Raw genomic sequence first — 19,692 nt, forward strand, 5'->3', positions numbered from 1 at the left:
TTTTGGGGGGGCTTCCCAATTGGCTGGTGCCCCTGGGCATGGGCCCCATTGGCTTTGTGGCTAATCCGCCACTGCTTCCATACGAAAAATACTGTAAGGAAACTAGCTATAGCTCTGGGATAAACAGGTCATAAAGCAAGGTGCTTTATCTAAAATCTATGTTAAACAATCTTCAAAATGATAGATGACTCAAGACGCTTGAGAATTAGATCAGATGATAGAGCGTCAGCCAGGAAACAAGAAACAGATCCGATATCCCCATGTGTTCTATAGATCGGTCAGATTAATGATTCATCTATTCACCTCAGAATAGCCTATGAAGTAAGATTTGAATGAAACCACAGGACACACGGAGTCTAGCAGATAGCAGTATTGTAAGACAGACATGAGCTACTAAGACTGTATTTTACATGCTACAAAAAAAAAAATCGTTCTGTACAAATATAGCAGAACTCTTATTTTTTTCCTCCTGGAACTGGGTTTTGCAACCCAAGGCAGGCACAGAAAGTTTGGTGCACTCCAAAATGCTTTTCTGAAACACAAAGTGGAGGCACTAATCTTGGTCCCAAGAAAAAGTTTGTTGATATACGAGGAGCACGGTTACACATGCTAGGACTATAAAGAGGAAGAACTATTGCAAAACCATACAGAAGATGACAGGACCAGAGAAGAACTAGATAAGGAGTAACAATGCTGAACTGAAGTTGCTGGATTTACTTCGCTGCTCGTTGTTGTTTAGATTACTGTTATTATGTTAATAGTCCCAGAGAATCTGTAGTGTTAAGAAAATAGCAAAGTGACTACAACACTGGGAAAAATTACCAAAAACAATTCCTACCATAACCAGTGGGAGCCGCAGCACAGACCTGGCTCCCTCAGCCAGAGATGATTTTACCACCATTTTAAACATGCTTTCTGCAAAGCAAGTCACATTAAAATGGTGATACAAAACAATTCCAACTTTTTTACCTTGCGATTCCTACTGGCTTTAACACTAGTTAGAGCCAGTGGAAGCATTTAATGGTTTAATGGTAAAACATATTAGCTGAGGAATACAGAGTTATGGAAGGTAAATAGTATAATGGCTAACTGGGGTCAGGCTGGAGACTCTTGCCTATATGCTCGGGGTCTTACTGATCGCCATATTTGGGGTCGGGAAGGAATTTTCCTCCAGGGCAGATTGGCTGAGCCTCTGGAGGTTTTTCGCCTTCCTCCGCAGCATGGGGCAGGGATCTCTAGCAGGAGGGTCTCTGCCAATTGAAGTCACTAAAAACAGGATTGGGGACTTCAACAGCAGAGTCCAGGGAAGGGGTAGGGACGGTTTTATGGCCTGCAGCATGCAGGGGGCCAGACCAGATGATCATAATGGTCCCTTCTGACCTCAAAGTCTATGAGTCTATGAGTCATTTTTGTAAACTTCCACCTGTGTTCTTGTCCGCCACATGCTTCTGATGTACTAAGTAACCTGGGGAACAAAATGGAACAACTCCAGGCTTGCTCTCCTTCAGGAAGTCCCTTGTGTAAGCAGAGTCAGGATGAGCTCTACCCTGACATCTGGTGGTGAATTATGGCGAGTGTGGAAAAGAACTCCAGGGGCTGATCTTGTTTGCATAGGCACACCCACCCGCGTGGCATGAAACAACAGCAACTCAAAGTGGTTACTTTGGCTGGTGTGGGATCCCCAGTTTTCTCTGTTATTGGGGCAGGAAGAATAAAGTTTTGTTACCCTGATTCTGTGAATCAAGGCCAGTGGAACTGTTGTATGACAGAAGGACTGAGTGAGTCCTTCACCATTACCTAAGTAGCACTTGCTTGACAAGGGGCATGGGTTACAAAACCCAGTGAATGGAGAGAGGATGGGGATAGGTATTTGTACTGGATGGTATAGGCCCCCTCTGAGGGTTTGAAACACCAATTGCACTACCTCCTCTCTCCACTGTTGAATGTCAGAGCTAACTTTGATTCCATTAGGAGTCTAGTTACAGGCTGCTGAGCTGAATTCACTTTGGGCCAATGTTGCACTAGCACTGGGGCTCCCCTACTATGAGCTGAAATTGCTAAGAGCTGAAATCACAAAAGAGCTAAAGTTATTAAGAGCGGAGATCACTGAGTGCTGTGTTAACTAGTGGGGGAGCCTGAACCTATATTGCTAAGCAGCTGGCGGAGCAATTTGTGGGGACGACTGGAGGAGCAGCGAGTGGCGCGGAGCCTTGCGGGGCCAGTTGGAGTGGCCCAAGGAACGGCAAGCGGAGCTGTTTGCGGGGACGGCTGGAGCGGCTCACAGGTCGGTGAGCAGAGCGGAGCAGCTTGTAGAGCGGAGCAGTTTGTGGGACGGCAGGAAGTGGACTGGCTCGTGGTGAAGGCTGTGGCGGAACCCCACGGAGAGATGGCCGGCCAGCCTCGGATCACGTAAGGTGCCCCTTAACACCCTGCGTGCCCCCCCCCTTTTACTCTGGGGCTGCACTGGCCAGCGACAGAGACTTCGGGGTCTGTTGGACTTTTGGGACTTTGGGTGGATTCAAGAACCAAAGGGAAAGGAGCCCCCAAAAATGTAACCCTTCTGCCCATCTAAGTTGGCAGCAACAAGGACCGGGTTCTGTATCTAGGGGTTCCGTTTCAATAACGCAATGCAAAACTGGCTCGAGCCCCCACCCAGTGACCTGGGACAATTACATACCACCCCCTGGGTGCCTCTAAGAGGCAATACTTCCCCTCTCGCAAGCACGGAGTCTGAGTGTAACAGAAAATGTTTAATAACATGAGGTAAACGACATCAGCATTAAATTGGAAAAACACCACAAACAGGATTCATAACACAAATCATGAACAAAAAAAAACCCACCCCAGCAAATTGGGCTGTGTCCTTTCCCTTTGGTTCTTGAATCCAGCAACCCAAAAATCACCCAGAGTCCCCAAAATCCAACACCCCCAAAGTCTCTTGGGTCCAGCAACCACCCAAAGTCCCAAAAGTTATCTCGCTAACTTGGGTCCGAGAGCAGTGAAGCCGCTGCAGTACAAAGAATCATAGAATCACAGACTTTAAGGTCAGAAGGGACCATTATGATCATCTAGTCTGACCTCCTGCACAACGCAGACCACAGAATCTCATCCACCCACTCCTGTATCAAACCCCTAACCTATGTCTGAACTATTGAAGTCCTCAAATTGTGGTTTAAAGACTTCAAGGTGCAGAGAACCCTCCAGCAAGTGACCCATGCCCCAATCTGCCCTGGAGGAAAATTCCTTCCCAACCCCAAATATGGCAATCAGCTAAACCCTGAGTATGTGGGCAAGACTCACCAGCCAGATACCCAGGAAAGAATTCTCTGTAGTAACTCAGATCACACTCCATCTAATTAATATCCCATCACAAGCCATTGGGCATATTTACCACTAATAGTCAAAGATCTATTAATTGCCAAAATTAGGCTATCCCATCATACCATCCCTGCCATAAACTTATCAAGCTTAGTCTTGAAGCCAGATATATCTTTTGCCCCCACTGCTCCCCTTGGAAGGCTGTTCCAGAACTTCACTCCTGATGGTTAGAAATCTTCATCTAATTTCAAGTCTAGACTTCCTGATGGCCAGGTTATATCCATTTGTTCTTGTGTCCACATTGGTATTGAGCTTAAATAATTCCTCTCCCTCCCTGTTATTTATCCCTCTGATATATTTATAGAGAGCAATTATATCTCCCCTCAGCCTTCTTTTGGTTAGGCTAAACAAGCCAAGCTCTTTGAGTCTCCTTTCATAAGACAGGTTTGCCATTCCTCGGATCATCCTAGTAGCCCTTCTCTGTACCTGTTCCAGTTTGAATTCATCCTTCTTAAACATGGGAGACCAGAACTGCACACATATTCCAGATGAGGGCTCACCAGTGCCTTGTATAACGGTACAAACACCTCCTTATCGCTACTGGAGATACCTCGTCTGATGCATCCCAAGACCACATTAGCTTTTTTCACAGCCATATCACATTGGCGGCTCATAGTCATCCTGTGATCAACCAATACTCCGAGGTCCTTGTCCTCCTCTGTTACTTCCAACTGATGCGTCCCCAGCTTATAACAAAAATTCTTGTTATTAATCCCTAAATGCATGACCTTGCACTTTTCACTATTAAATTTCATCCTATTACTATTACTCCAGTTTACAAGGTCATCCAGATCTTCCTGTATGATATCCCGGTCCTTCCCTGTATTTGCAATACCTCCCAGCTCTGTGTCATCCGCAAACTTTATTAGCACACTCCCACTTTTTGTGCCAAGGTCAGTAATAAAAAGATTAAATAAGATTGGTCCCAAAACCAATCCCTGAGGAACTCCAGTAGTAACCTCCCTCCAGCCTGACAGTTCACCTTTTAGTATGACCCGTTGTAGTCTCCCCTTTAACCAGTTCCTTATCCATCTTTCAATTTTCATATTGATCCCCATCTTTTCCAATTTAGCTAATAATTCCCCATGTGGAACCATATCAAATGCCTTACTGAAATCGAGGTAAATTAGATCCACTGTGTTTCCTTTGTCTAAGAAATCTGTTACCTTCTCAAAGAAGGAGATCAGGTTGGTTTGGCATGATCGACCTTTTGTAAAACCACGTTGTATTTTGTCCCAATTACCATTGACCTCAATGTCTTTAACTACTTTCTCTTTCAATTTTTTTTCCAAGACCTTGCATACTACAGATGTCAAACTAACAGGCCTGTAGTTACCCGGATCACTTTTTTCCCTTTCTTAAAAATAGGAGCTATGTTAGCAATTCTCCAGTCATACAGTACAATCCCTGAGTTTACAGATTCATTACAAATACTTGCTAATGGGCTTGCAATTTCATGTGCCAGTTCCTTTAATATTCTTGGAGGAAGATTATCTGGGCCCCCCGATTTAGTCCCATTAAGCTGTTCGAGTTTGGCTTCTACTTTGGATGTGGTAATATCTACCTCCATGTCCTCATTCCCATTTGTCATCCTACCATTATCCCTAAACTCCTCATTAGCCTCATTAAAGGCCGAGGCAAAGTATTTGTTTAGATATTGGGCCATGCCTAGATTATCCTTAACCTCCACTCCATCCTCAGTGTTTAGCGGCCCAACTTCTTCTTTCTTCGTTTTCTTCTTATTTATATGGCTATAGAACCTTTTACTATTGGTTTTAATTCCCTTTGCAAGGTCCAACTCTACATGGCTTTTGGCCTGTCTCACTTTATCCCTACATGTTCTGACCCCAATAAGGTAGCTTTCCTTGCTGATCACTCCCATCTTCCACTCCTTGTAGGCTTTCTGCTTTTTCTTAATCACCTCTCTGAGATGCTTGCTCATCCAGCTTGGTCTACAATTCCCACCTATGAATTTTTTCCCCTTTCTTGGGATGCAGGCTTCTCATAGTATCTACAACTTTGACTTGAAATAATTCCAGGCCTCTTCCACCTTTAGATCCACAAGTTCTTCAGTCCAATCCACTTCTCTAACTAATTTCCTTAATTTTTTAAAGTTAGCCCTTTTGAAATCAAAAACCCTAGTCACAGATCTATTTTTGTTTATCCTTCCATTTAGCTTCTCCCCCCAATTATTACTACTAGCACTTGTTTTCCAATCTATATCTGAGAAGCTAAAGTCTCCCATGATCACCCAATTTCCATTAGTATTTACTTCATTAAAAACATTAAAGAGGTCTCTATCCATATCCAAATCAGATCCCGGTGGTCTATAGCACACCCCAAGCACTATCCCACGGGAGGCTCTAGTTGCTTTCTTCCCCAATGTGATTTTTGCCCAGACAGACCCTGTCTTATCCATTCCATCCATAACCAGTCATGTCTTAACTGGTAAAGGGGAATGTCCTCTCTGAAACGGAACTACTTACTACCTGCTATTGTCCTTTTATAATAGCTCTAGTAAACATAGGTATAAGGGTGAGTTGTCACTCAGAGAGCAATCTTTTCCTCCTTCTAGCTAAGGTACATCCAGGGCACCCATCACCATAATATTTGTCACTATTGGCTGGAAACAGACATTCCAGACACTGCAAATATCTGATGATGCCCAGGGTGTAGAAATAAATGTTTATTTCAAGTTGATGGAATTGGTAGTGAAAATAATTAAGCAATAAGATACATGACATAGTGGGTGTGTCTCAATACCATCAGAGACAGAAAGGTGAAGTCTTGTGTGATTTCAGCCACCTCATGCTTAAAGTGCATGTAATTCTTGTGCACGATTCACTGGCAAGACACAGTGCGAAGTGTGTTATAACTATTCTGAAATTAAGTGACAAAATACGTATAAAAGTCAGACTTCTACATTGACCTAGTATTCCTGCCAGGGGCATGGCAGTGAGAATAACTACTCTCATGGGCTTTGTATTTATTACTGAAATCGAAGACAAAAATGCAGCTTTGTAATAGAGAGAGTGTGGTGCCATTGTAATTGTTATAACTCCAAATAAATAACCTTAAAAACCTTTTACCCATCAATTGTCATCATTTAGGGGTGCATTTGTCAGGATTTAGCTATATGAAGCTTCAGTGAGAATCATCTGGCTAAATTGTTGTCCAGTACTTGGAAAATGTTCTCCTTGCTGTCTCTCAATGTCTTTCCATCCTCTCTTACAAAACGTTCTCTTCCTCTGACAAGATATGAAGGCCAGGTCTACACTATGGTGTGACAGGAGCACAACGACAGTGCCATAGCTCTGCCTTTGTAGTTACATAGTGTAGATGCTTTCTACAGCAAAAGGGGGTGGGGGAAGAGGGCATTCCATCACCATAGGAACTACTCCTCCCCAAGCAAAGGTAGCTAGGTTGACGGAAACATTCTTCCATCAATCTAGCTGTTTCTACACCAAGAGTTAGGTCCGCATTGCTACGGCACTCAGGGCTGTGAATTTTTCACATCCTGGAGCACCATAGCTATGTTAACCTAACATTTAAGTGTACTCTCGGCCCAAATTACGCTACTTTAGGAAACATTTTAATTCAGTACAATAAATATCTTTCATATTGAGCATTCAGACATATAACCTGCTCTAAATGAACAGTAAGCTATCATGCAAAGAAACCACAAACTCCAGATATATTTTATACTCTCTCTCATGCACACACTCTCAAAGGTTAACATTTAGAGGGAGTGGAGTCTAGTGTGTGACAAGGAGCAAATGTGTGTACCAATTCTCCTGAAAAACCAAAAGATTTTGGCTTCTCAGAGCCTCTATGTACTCTAAACACAATATTTTTGAACCTCATTGCCGGTGGACACTGAACAAACTATTTGAGTGTCCCCCAAAGGAAATGACCAAAAGGAAAATGCAGACTTGTTTAGATCACAAGTCTGGGCACAGGCTCAGCTTTAGCCTCACCCCCCGGACAGCGTACCATAAAACAACTTTGTCTTCATTAGGACCAAAACTGACACAAAGCATATCATCATCACCTCTGTGGAGAGCACAGCTGAGCTAATGCCATCTTGTTGGGCCGTCTAGATCAGCAGATGGAAAGGACAGAAGGCAGCATGTGGGGACCTGAAGAGAACTATGTAACAGAAAAAGTGCTGTAAGAAATGTACATTTTCAAAAGTGACTAGTAATTTTGATTGTCTCAATTTTGGTATCCAACTGGAGACAGGCTGAAGGGGCCTGATTTTCAAAATGTGTTGAGTACTTGCCCCCTTTGAGGTGTCTTAGGCCTCAGACCAAATCAGGCCCCTTTGAGGCGTCACCAAAACCGGAGGCATCCAAAATCACTAGTCACTTTTGAAAATTAAGGCCTTAAGCTTCTTCTGTGTGTGTGTGTGTGTGTGTGTAACTGAATTCTGCGAGAATGCGGAGCGGAGACTAGAGAAATTTGAAAATCAAGCAAGGGACAGAAATTTGAGGTAACTAGTGCTTCTGGCAGAAGTGAAGGAATCTAACCTACTTACTTCCATTAACAAACCCATCCCACCTCTTCTGAGCATTAACAATGAGGCACAGGTAGATGCTACTGCATACTTAGCATAAACTGATTGCAGAATAGAGGACTGGCACAAACGCAACTGAGATTTTAACTAAGGCCACTGATTGCCAAAGGGCATGGAAGGCCATGCAGGACATCCATTTCAAAAGGTAAAAAACTAATTTCTTCCCAGACTACAGCTCCTCTGTGATTCTTTTGCCCTGTTCTACAATTTCACTGTCCTCTCCTGTCAGTAAGGTTACACTCCACCTGCTTCTCCATACTCTGGTCCAACACACCAGGGAAATGCCATGTTTCTGTGACATGGGGGAGTCTAGACAGTGAAGAACCTATTTGTGCAGAACAGAGGCAAATTTCACACTGGCTATCTGTGCAGGAACACAGATTGGGGGATTGTCGGCTGGCCAGGGCACATCTAGTGGGTCCACAGAGTTAGGACCTACTGGCCCAAAAACTTTGTTAGATGCATCCACTGTTCCCACCATAACTACAGGAGCCAAGAATCACATAAACAGGTTGCAGATTCTGTTCTCCAGCTTTGCATTTTATGAATGCATTTGTCTGAACACTTGGGCAGTGCAGTTCCTTCTTCCTCCTCAATGATGCTTCTCTCAGCCTCAGCTCCTACAAAGGTTTCTTTCACTCCTCTATCCAATCTCATATACTAGCTCTTTCTTTTACCAGTAGTGAGGAGTCTTCCCCTACCATTCTCCAAGTTCCTTCTTTCATTATCACTGGAGCAGCTTTGCCCTCTAGCCCAAAGTTGCAAATGGCTAAATGTTATAATCCATGGGTGTCATCAGGGCCGATGAAGTGGGGGATGGGGGGAAGCCAGTACAAATTATCGGGGCCCGGCGGTCCGGAAGGGGGCCCAGGGCCTGGCTCCCCCCCCCGTTGGCCCTGTTTCGCCGGACCGCCCTTGCTGGGGGACCCGAAAAAAATTTTCACCGGGGCCCGAACCCGTTCTCGTTGGCCCTGGGTGTCATGTCACATCCACTGTAGGGTGACCAGACAGCAAGTATGAAAAATCAGGACGGGGGTGGGTGGTAATAGGCACCTCTATAACACAAAGCCCCAAATATCCGGACTGTCCCTATAAAATCGGGACATCTGGTCACCCTAATCCACTGAGACGCATATGGAGAGAGAGTTGCAGTTCTTGACATTGCAATTCATGATGTTATAGTGTTGCTACCATAACACTGTGTTTAAGCTGGAGACTATAGCAATCTGCTTGGAGGGAGGAGCACGGGTTGTAGGAGGAAAAAGTTTGGAGAAGGCATCACGAATTCAGTCTGCATGCAGATGGCTAAAATGCTGCACTTGCATCACCTATACAAATTGTTTTCTTAATAAAGAGTCAGTTTATTTTTATAAACATGGAGTCCTCTCCTGTTATTACCCAGCATGTGGTACATGAAACCAGATTCTAGCCACTGATATCTGCAGAGAGCTCCCTCTGAAGTCACATAAGTTTTGGTCCTAAACCCCTATTTTCAATCATTATGGTATTTTGGTTTTGTTTGTGTGTTTTTTTTTTCTTCTAAAGTGACCTTTTAGATTAAAATTTCTCATTCTTGGACTAAGCCCAGAAGTTAATTCTGGGAAAATTCTCAAAAATCCTTCTCCTCTTCCTCTCCCACCCCGCCACATGATCAAATAACTCTTTTAAAGGTTTTTAAAATATAATAATAAGTAGGGTTACCGTATGTCCGGGTTTTCCCAGACATTTCCTCTTTTTTCCTGCTCCATTTTCTGTCCAGGCGGATTTTATAAATAAGAGGCATTGTCCAGGATTTTTGCAGAGCAGACATTGCAACTCAGAAAGAGCTGTCGCTGCACCCCAAATTGGTCCAACCCCAGCTGATCGGTTCCTTCCCTGTAGCCACTGCTGCCAGATCCAGCCCACTCAGGCCCTGGATCCCAGCCCTGGGGAGGGGTCCTGCAGGCATTGATGGATGGGCTGGTGCTGCGCCCTGAGCTTTCACCAGCCACCCTGCCTCCATGACAGGGAGCGACACTGCCCCCCACCTCGAGAGTGAGGCCTCAGGTTACCCCCTCCAACACCCCCAGGTGCTCCCTCCAAGTACACAAACATCCTTCCCATACTCCCAAATAACCTCTCCAGCACACCCTAACTGTACCCTTCCCTCCAGCTCCCCCCTCCCAGCAGTGTTCTCTTTTTGGGAACCTGAAATATGGTAACCCTAATAATAAGGATTTTTTCCGATGATTTTTGAGCTCAGCTAACTCAAAACCAGCTTTGTTTTCAAATTTTATATTTATGTAAGCAGGGTCTGAATGAGTTCTCCCCTGACAGCGAGCTGGGAGGGGGAGAGACTTCAGGAGCAAATTGTATTTACATGAACACACCTACTCTACCTAGATATCCAGCAGATAGAGCGATGTTGCTCAAAGTGATCAACTTTGGCTGATGTTGGGTTACAAATCAATGCTGTTATCAATGTTGTCGTCTTTATTGTATGAATAAAGAGGAGCAGAACTGTGCTTAAACTGTCCCTACCGAGCGGGTCCCCCTAAGCTGAAAGGACCTAGTTAAGCCAGGGGCTCAGATGCCAGACCCCTGTGAAAGTAAGAGGGGTGGGAAAAGGTGTTCCAGCCAGGAGGAGTGAACTCTCCCTAATGGTCCCCAGTCTGGTTTAACCTTTTCCTCCTCACTGTTCAAAGATAGAGCCAAATAGGCTCCATTAAGAGCCTTTTGTTATTGTAAATGCTCAAAAGAGCTGACAATCACTTGTGGTAGGACAGCGTTTCTGCCCAGCCTAAAACCTGAAAATCACGAAGAACTGGGTGAAACCTCAAGAGACTGACCTGCAGAGGTCACAGCAGAGAGGCAGGTGGCAGAAGATGACTGTGAGCAGAGAGGAACCATGGCTGGCAGGGCGGCCAGCCAGAGTAAGTGCTCAGATGGCAGAGCAAGCAAGGTGCCTTCTTTCCAGGTGGGAAATGAACTCATACCGATGCACCTTTGAACCCTGGGTCCTCACTGACCAAGGACAACCACTGTGAGTGGGGTACAGTGAGGGAGCAGAGAGGGGCACAGAAAAGAACTTTTGGTTGTAGAACTCAAGAACATGAGGCAGAAGGCACTGCCCCATGTGCTCTAGGGTGTCCTGCTCACAGTTTTATGATTATGAATCCTGCTTGAGGCATTTTCCCTAATTAATGTTGGGTGACTTCCCTCCTTTCATTAAAAGTTTATTTTCTACACTCAGATGCTGTGCTTGCGAGAGGAGAAGTATTGCCTCTCAGAGGTGCCATGGGGTGGTGTGTAATTTTCCCAGGTTACTAGGTGGGGGCTCGAGCCAGTTTTGTGTTGTGTTGTTAAAAAGGAACCCCTAGATATTGAACCTGGCCCTGGCTGCTGCCAGCTCCACCTGGCAGAAGGGTTACACTTGGACTAATGCCGTTGACACGTCAGAAGAAACGAAGTGTCTTCGGTATTTGAAAACAGCATGCTGAACATTTACAGTGTGTTCATTTCCACTAATTTTAGAAAGACATCAAACTGCGATGTTCTAAATGTTCACAGATGTGAATTTGATTGCATGATCATTGTCACAGGTGCCAGTAATTTTAAATGACTTTGAAAATCAAGAGAGGCATGAGGGCTAATTTGGACCTGGAATTTTTTCAGATCTGAGAATCTTTCTGGGTCTGATGCACCAGTCTCCATATCCACTAAGAGCTTGGACATTGTTAGTTAGATTGAATGCAGCTCAATCTTTTTTCATAAGAATAACTTGCTTCACTTTTCATCGTCACCTGAACAGTGATTTACAAGGTGTTATATTAACTGTAAAGCAAACTCAAATAATGATAAAACAGACATATAATTGCATCATGAACCAAAAGAGATTATCTATCTTTTTTGTCCTAGGGTTTTATAAGGCACTTATCACCACAATATTTGAGAGTCACAGAAAGTTGAGAGTAGCTGGGTGCTTGAACAAGCAAGTCTGTTCTGGTTTTAATATGGTTGATATTATCTAGGTTTGAAAGCTAGACAGGTTGGCTTCTGGTAACATTTGGATGAGGGATCTCCTGTATATCTGTATCTATTGAATATCTTTTGAGCCATACCTGTATCTTTTGAATATCACACTACACAGATAACAGAAAAAAAAAGTTTCAGAACAGCAGCCGTGTTAGTCTGTATCCGCAAAAAGAACAGGAGTACTTGTGGCACCTTAGAGACTAACAAATTTATTAGAGCATAAGCTTTCGTGGACTACAGCCCACTTCTTCGGATGCATATAGAGTGGAATAAATATTGAGGAGATATATATACACACATACAGAGAGCATAAACAGGTGGGAGTTGTCTTACCAACTCTGAGAGGCCAATTAAGTAAGAGAAAAAAAACTTTTGAAGTGATAATCAAGCTAGCCCAGTACAGACAGTTTGATAAGAAGTGTGCGAATACTTACAAGGGGAGATAGATTCAATGTTTGTAATGGCTCAGCCATTCCCAGAAAAAAAAAGTGTCTCCTTTGGCTGATAAGTCGCTATAGTGCTTTTAGGTATAGAGCTCCCTGGATCAGTATCTTACTGGAACAGATTCCTCACAAGGAAGGATAATCCTTCATTCAGTACCTAGGACCTGCAAACCTTTATTCACATGAGTGATCCTTACTCATGGATGTGTTCCATTGAACTCAATGGTACTACTCACATGTGTAAGGATTTCCCACAATGGGGACACTCATTGTATGTATTCTACACAATACACATCAGGTTTGGTGATTTTATTAATTACTACAGAGTGCACCATTAACTGTTTTTGTTCTAGTTATGGTCAAAATGGTACTTATATTCTAAGCCCTTATTTTCAGTGGCTTATACCTTTCTGAAGCAATTACCTTTGGGAATGAAGTTTCCCATGCATGTTTCATCCCAGAGGTCAATGTTTTTTGTAAAGTTCAAAGAAACAATATTCAGCTTTTTTCATTAGTTTGGACAGTCAAACAAGCACAAGTGTTGTTTTCTTAAATGACCAACTAACGAATACGTTTTTTTCCTTTTCAAGTGTGTGTGTCATTACAAAAAAAAAATCAAAGGAAAAAATTATACTTGGTGGGCCCAATCCTGGACACTTATTCATTTGAGTATTTTCTTTTATTTCAATGGGCTTGCTTACTGGAATCAGGACTCCTCATGTGAATAAAGAACAGGAGTACTTGTGGCACCTTAGAGACTAACAAATTTATTAGAGCATAAGCTTTCGTGGACTACAGCCCACTTCTTCGTATGCATTCGAAGAAGTGGGCTGTAGTCCACGAAAGCTCATGCTCTAATAAATTTGTTAGTCTCTAAGGTGCCACAAGTACTCCTGTTCTTCTTTTTGCGGATACAGACTAACACGGCTGCTACTCTGAAACCTGTCATGTGAATAAGTTTCCCAGATGCATTTTTTTTTTCAAACAAGTCAGGGAATTTGGAATTAAGGTCACACAAACATAACTCTGCCCCTCTTATGTCCACACTTTTCATTAGATGAACACACAACACTGGTTGATGTTTACATACATTTAGGCAAATGCTTCAGCTCAGCGTAACTACATTGACTCATGTATTCTTTAATCCTTAAACTGTAACTTTTTCTATAACATTAGCTGAATATATATACACACACACACCAAATGAAAGGCCCATTCCTGCAAAGACTTACTCATGTAAGTAACTTTAGTTACATGAATAACCCTTTTGATTTTAAATGGAGCTCATATGAGTAAATTTATGTACGGTCTTTTTACATTAGTATTTCAATTATTCAATGATAGAAATAATGTGAAAAGGCCAAATCAGTTTTGCTTTGGGGTCCAATCCTGCAAACAGTTACACAAGCAATTTTACTCACTTGAATAGTCTTATTAAAACTCAAAGGGGCTGCTCATATGTGTAAAGTTACTTACAGGTGTAACTGTTTGAAAGATTGAGTCCTAAAGCAAGATCGATCCAGGAAATAATTCTTCTGAGCTCCCTTAGTATTTTATCTTAGGGCGTGTCTACACTTGAAATGCTAAAATGGCACTGCTGTAACTGCAGAGCATCTCTCGGGGAAGCCTTGGAGGATAAAGAGACCTTCGAGCATTATTATTGTCTGTATTATGGTAGTGCCTACAAGCCCTAACTGAAATCGGGGTCGCCTTGTGCTAGACACTGCAGAAGCATATACTAAGAAACAGGCTGTCCTACGAACAGTTTATAATCTAATGAGACAAGACCGAAAAAGGGTGGATAAGAAAGTATTGCTATCCTCATTTTTCAGATGGGAAGCCGAGGCACAGAGAAATTAAGTGATTTCCCTCAGGTCATAGAGGAAGTCTGTGGCAGCATCAGGAAGTTAAATGTTTTCCAAGACCCATGCTAATGCCTTAACTCCAAGACTATCCTTCCTCTTCAGAGCACTGTTGGGAACCAGACTATTCTGTTCACATTAAGCTAACTTAAAATTCCAGGGGGATGAAGTCCCCACACCAATTCTTTTCTGGAAATGCCTTCAAAAATCCTGTATGTCTTGGACAGACCCCCAAATCCTGAGAGTCTAGGAGAGAGTCCTCTGAAAAACCGTGTATGTGGAACCTTTGTAGAGCATTTGGGTGGGTGGGAAGAACATCTACTAGGAGCTTTTTCCCTTTTTTTAAAAAAAGAGGAATGTTGTGATTGTTGGATGGGTGGGGTAGGGTTATTGACTTCCATGGGCGGTGTGTATAATAGGCCAGGGAAGGCTCTGCCTTTCCTAGCTGGAGCTGCTGCTGTGGAACACTGGGCTGGGGCTGGCTTGGGCCCAGCCGGCCCAGGGCTGGGGATGCTCCAGCCTGGAGCTGGTCCTGCTCCAGCACAGGGCTCCTCTAGTGGCTGGGGGGAGGGGCAGAGAGGCGCAGGAGGGACGGGTAGCTCAGGGTTCCTGCCGGCCTGGGGCTTCGCAGGCTATAATGTTATCCAGTAGAGTCCAAAACATTAAAAAATATATAACAGAAAGCCATTTCCTTTCCAAAGAAAACAACATTCTCTACACAGATATAGCCAAATTTTCAAAATAGTTCAGATCCTATTTAGACATCTAAAAAGCCATATTTTCAAAAGATCTTACCACCCAGAAGCTTCTGTTGTGCTCATATTTTCTAAAGAACTCAGTTATTCCACACTCAGGTCTTCGTAAAATCTGGCCACTTGTTTTAATGTCTACCTGGGAGCTAGCTTCTGAAAATCTGGCCCTGATGGTGAGTGTGGAAAACTTTTGAAAATCTGGTCCATAGAAGCTATGGAGCTGTGTATCTTGTCACTCATAGCAGTAAAGCCAATAGAATACACCAATGAAAAATTAGTGTTAGTCAGGAGATTCAAGTCCAATACAGGCGAGTCTCATCTTACGCGCATTTAACATTCACAAATTCAGCTTTGCGTGGTCGGCAAAAACAAGAACCCAAAATAGAGAAAAATAACAATTTACTGTAAATACTGTACCTGTAGTGCGGGCGATTCCGCCCACCATTACACTCAATGTAATTTTGACAATACACGATTTTCGCTTTATGCGCTGACAGCGGAACGTAACCCCAGTGTAAGATGAGACTCGCCTGTATTTGTATTTATTTGTATTCAGAATCGAAATTGAACCCAAAGCATCAAAAATGAATACAAATCTTATCTTCTGTGTTCCTCCCTACTCAATAGCCTTATAAAGTACAGGCTTTTGACTTCTATTTTATATTGTGGTATACAAAAAAGTAACACAGTATATTGTTATGCATATTAATGCCACAAACATCAACCTAAGGGGTCTGCGCTCCCCTCCATGCAACTAGAGTACCATTAAGCCCCATTATATTATTATTACTACTATACCATGGAGTAAAGCATGATTAAGCTATTTTAGCAACCAGTCCACTGAGAGTGGGAATAAAAGTAGAATGCAGAGCAAAAATCTATGGCCACGCATAAAGCAAAAGCAAGAAAACAGTTTGAATGTTAAACACTAGCGACAGCTTTAGAGAGCTTTAGTGTATGCGGTGTTGTTGTAGCCGTGTTGGTCTTTAGAGAGACATTGAAACAACATAAAAGTGCAAGACTTTGGGGAACTCCAGGCTATTCAGTTTATTGTCACACGCTGGCTCTAGCTTCATTTTAACTTATTTTAAAATGTGCCTGATGCTCCATTTCCTCCTGCATAATAAATATATAATGTTACTGTAAACAAATGTGCAAATTAGTTTTGCACACATCAGGATGTTTTGAATTTGACCACAAGGGTTTTCATTCCTGAAGTTTCATTTAGTAAGCTGTAGTGGTAGCATTTTTATAGTTTATTTTACTTTTAACTTCACAAACACATCTCTCTCTGTCACTTTCTGGGGATTACAAAATTGATCTTTGTCAACCAGACTCAGAATGAAAACTTTGAACAAACTGAGGAGAGTTTGACTACCTTTCTTCTTTTGACCCTCAAGACCTCTCAGTCAGATCTCATTATTGAAGATGAACTGGTTTTATCACTTCTCTCGCAATGTGACCTTTTTGGTTGTATCTCAGATACAATTCTTGTATAAGTCCCATTTTCTATTGGTATTAAAAGGGCAAAGAAAAAAACCCTTTTTACTATCTTATCTCTTCCTCACCCACTACTTTTTGATGTAAGAGTAAATGATAGTTATCTTTCATTCTTAACCTTCCAACATATGATAAACAGCAGGACTGAAGCAGAGCTGCATGTTACCTAGAACTATACCTGTTCTCAGCGGATTGAAAATGACATTTCACAGCATGGACGCAGTCTAAGGCTTCTTGGAAATGTACAGTTCCAATAGTCTTTGGCAGCATGTAGGTGGGATTTAAATTACATACTTCTGCAGACAAACTCCCCAGTGAATTTCCTTCTCTAACTCTTGTGGCAATATGGGTTTTCAAATGCCTGCATAGGTTTTGTAAAATTGTTTCCACAAATAAGTGGCATCTTTTTGTATAATGGAGATGCAAGAAAACAAATAATTTTGGACGTGAAACAGGAACACTTAACATAATATAAGCAACAGTAAAACTGTTGTGTACACAATATTCGTGTATTATTGCAGAGGAAATTATTGTAAGTTTTTCTTTTTCTATGATTAAAGCTACTTTAGTTGAACGCATATCAATACATTTACCTTAGGTCAGTTCTTCTAAGACTGAGGGACACAAAGAGACTACCACTAAGTGATACCTTCACAAATATAGCCACATTTGCATATGTGGCATTGTTACTGCACAGTTAATTTTTTGAACGCAACCACTGTCCATTTAATTTACTCCAATCCTTAGTGGCAGCTATTGTGCTAACCAAGGATCATGGGACTAGATCTCTAAGAGGTAAAGTCAGACCAGTAAAATTAGCCATCTGTCCAATAAAGACTTTAAGCTCAGGTTGTATTTCTCTATTATGTTTCCAACTGTACTGGCATTTCTCACAACAGCGAGTGACAAAGATCTTATTAATTTTAAATTAACTGTGAAAACTAAAAAAGAACACTGTGGAATATATATAAAAACTAAGGATGCAATCTTGCAAATATTTTATACTGCCAAGGGAAATATATAGAGTTTGTCAAATTTTCAATTAATCTGATTCACTAGACCAATAATCCCGATCCGAACAAAGTCAATGAGAAAATTTACACTGACTTTAGAGGGACCAGGATATGGTTCAATGTTTTAGAACTCCTTGTCTCCGCCAGCAGTATTTCCTATAATCACTACTATCTTATAAATTATGCAAATACAATTAGCAAATTAGCAAACCTAGTGACTTTACCATTTCTTGTGCCTCATCTTTGTATTTTACATTTCTAGTGAGTGCAACATGGAACTGAAAACAATGTAATTTGTATGGGGTATAAATATTTGATCACTATCTAGACCTCTAACTTTTAAATACCAAGGACCATATACTGTCCTTGATCCACATGCAAAAATCCCATTGACGTCAGTGGGAGCTCAACTGCAGATCAAAGGTAGCGTATGGCCTTTAGGGGACTAATGGAGTCTTTGCTGTAATTTAAAGTGCCCCATGTCATGGTCCAATGAACTGTAAAAAATATTCTTTACTAAAACTTTGCAATTACATATTGATGCAATGACTGTCTGCCTCCTCCTATTTATTTTCTTTCACTGATATGCCAGTCCTCTGTGCATTGCATAATCCACTGCCATGGGAGTAATTCTGCTATCCAAAATACTCTGGTCAATCCTGCAGTCACTATCCAGGTAAACCTCCCACTGACTGGGAGCCTCACTTGAGTGTTACCTGTGTTCACTGCAATGCCACAAATTATGGGCCAGACCCTCCTCTGAACGGAGGCCATTAGAATTTTGTCAGTAATTTTAGTGGCAGCAAGCCTTGGTTCTTGAACTGGAACTTCAGTGAATCATCCAGGAGAAGCAGGCTGTATTAGAAGGAAAAAGAGAGACTGGGACAGATTCTGATCCTGTAACTCCACTGATTTCAGTGGAGTTTCCTCTACTGTGCATTCATGCATATGAGATCAGAATAGGGTGACCAGATAGCAAGTGTGGAAAAATTGGGACAAAGGGTGGGGGGGTAATAATCGTCTAAATAAGACAAAACCCCAAATATCAAGACTGTCCCTATAAAATCAGAACATCTGGTCACCCTAGATCAGAATGAGGCCCTTTGTCTTCTTTGCAGACACAAATCCCTAGCCAATCAGGAAAGATCAGAAAATAAAACATTGGGGAAAGTAGATATTGGTAAAACATATGTTGAAAGAATTTGGACAGTGTATTGGGGGGCTACAAGGGAAATATTGCACTTAGTATTTCAGTCACAACTACAATTTACAAAAGAGGACACATTTAAAAATTTAAAATAAGAAGGGCTATCATGTTAAACTTATGCAAAGAGGCATTTGATAGTTCTAGTAACTTACCTGGATAGTGCATAGAGAACTGAAGACTTTTCGCACAATAAGAGACAATGTAATACTATATTTGAATGCACTTGTGCTACGTTCAGAATGAATGAAATGAAACAATGTGCATCCCAAGAATACTGTATGTTAAGCTGATACCCCTCCACTTCAAGACAAGAAGCAACCAGACAATAATAGAAAGCAGAGTGTGAAGCGGGTCCATCTTTACTGAGCTGAGACACAAGTTAATTTTCAAATGGACGCATCATAAGACAATAAAACGTTAATCAGCCATATGACAAGGACAAACTCTCTACTGACTTCAGTGGGAACAGGACTGGGCCCATTATTTTGTTTCCATGCTAACAGATTTTTCCATCTGTTAGTGTCTCCCTCCTTATAGAAACATTATTTCTGAAGGCACTTTGAGAGTCAGAATGTAAACTCTGAAATAAAGTGGTATCTTTTCCACTGTTCAAACAGATCATTAATCCCAAAACAGATATCTTCTATTCCAAATACATATTTTAAACCATTTTAAATCCTTACAATAGACTTACTAAGAACAGATGCAGCCAATTAAGAGCAGTTTTATATTTATTACTGCTTTCCTCGCCCTCACCTTTTCCTTTAATACTTAACATCTCAGGTGTGAAAGAAAAAAAAGTTAGGGAAAAAAATCATTGTACTTATATTGCCTTTTTATAGAGGCACCTCTCTTTAGAAAGAGTTGTTTAGATCAGATAGAAACTCCAAGTTAAATACTTCTTAATTAGTTCTTTAAAAAAAGGCTAAAAATTGCTGTTAAAAGGC

At 41.9% G+C, this 19,692-nt stretch overlaps 1 protein-coding gene across 3 annotated transcripts in view; it reads right to left on the reverse strand.

Annotated features, from left to right (window-relative positions):
- EGFLAM (EGF like, fibronectin type III and laminin G domains) overlaps window positions 1–19,692 on the reverse strand; it is a 166,020-nt gene that overhangs the window by 106,739 nt on the left and 39,589 nt on the right. The gene's annotated exons all lie outside the window — the stretch shown is intronic.

Source organism: Malaclemys terrapin, chromosome 6 (genome assembly GCF_027887155.1).
Source record: "Malaclemys terrapin pileata isolate rMalTer1 chromosome 6, rMalTer1.hap1, whole genome shotgun sequence".
Lineage (NCBI taxonomy): Eukaryota > Metazoa > Chordata > Testudines > Emydidae > Malaclemys > Malaclemys terrapin.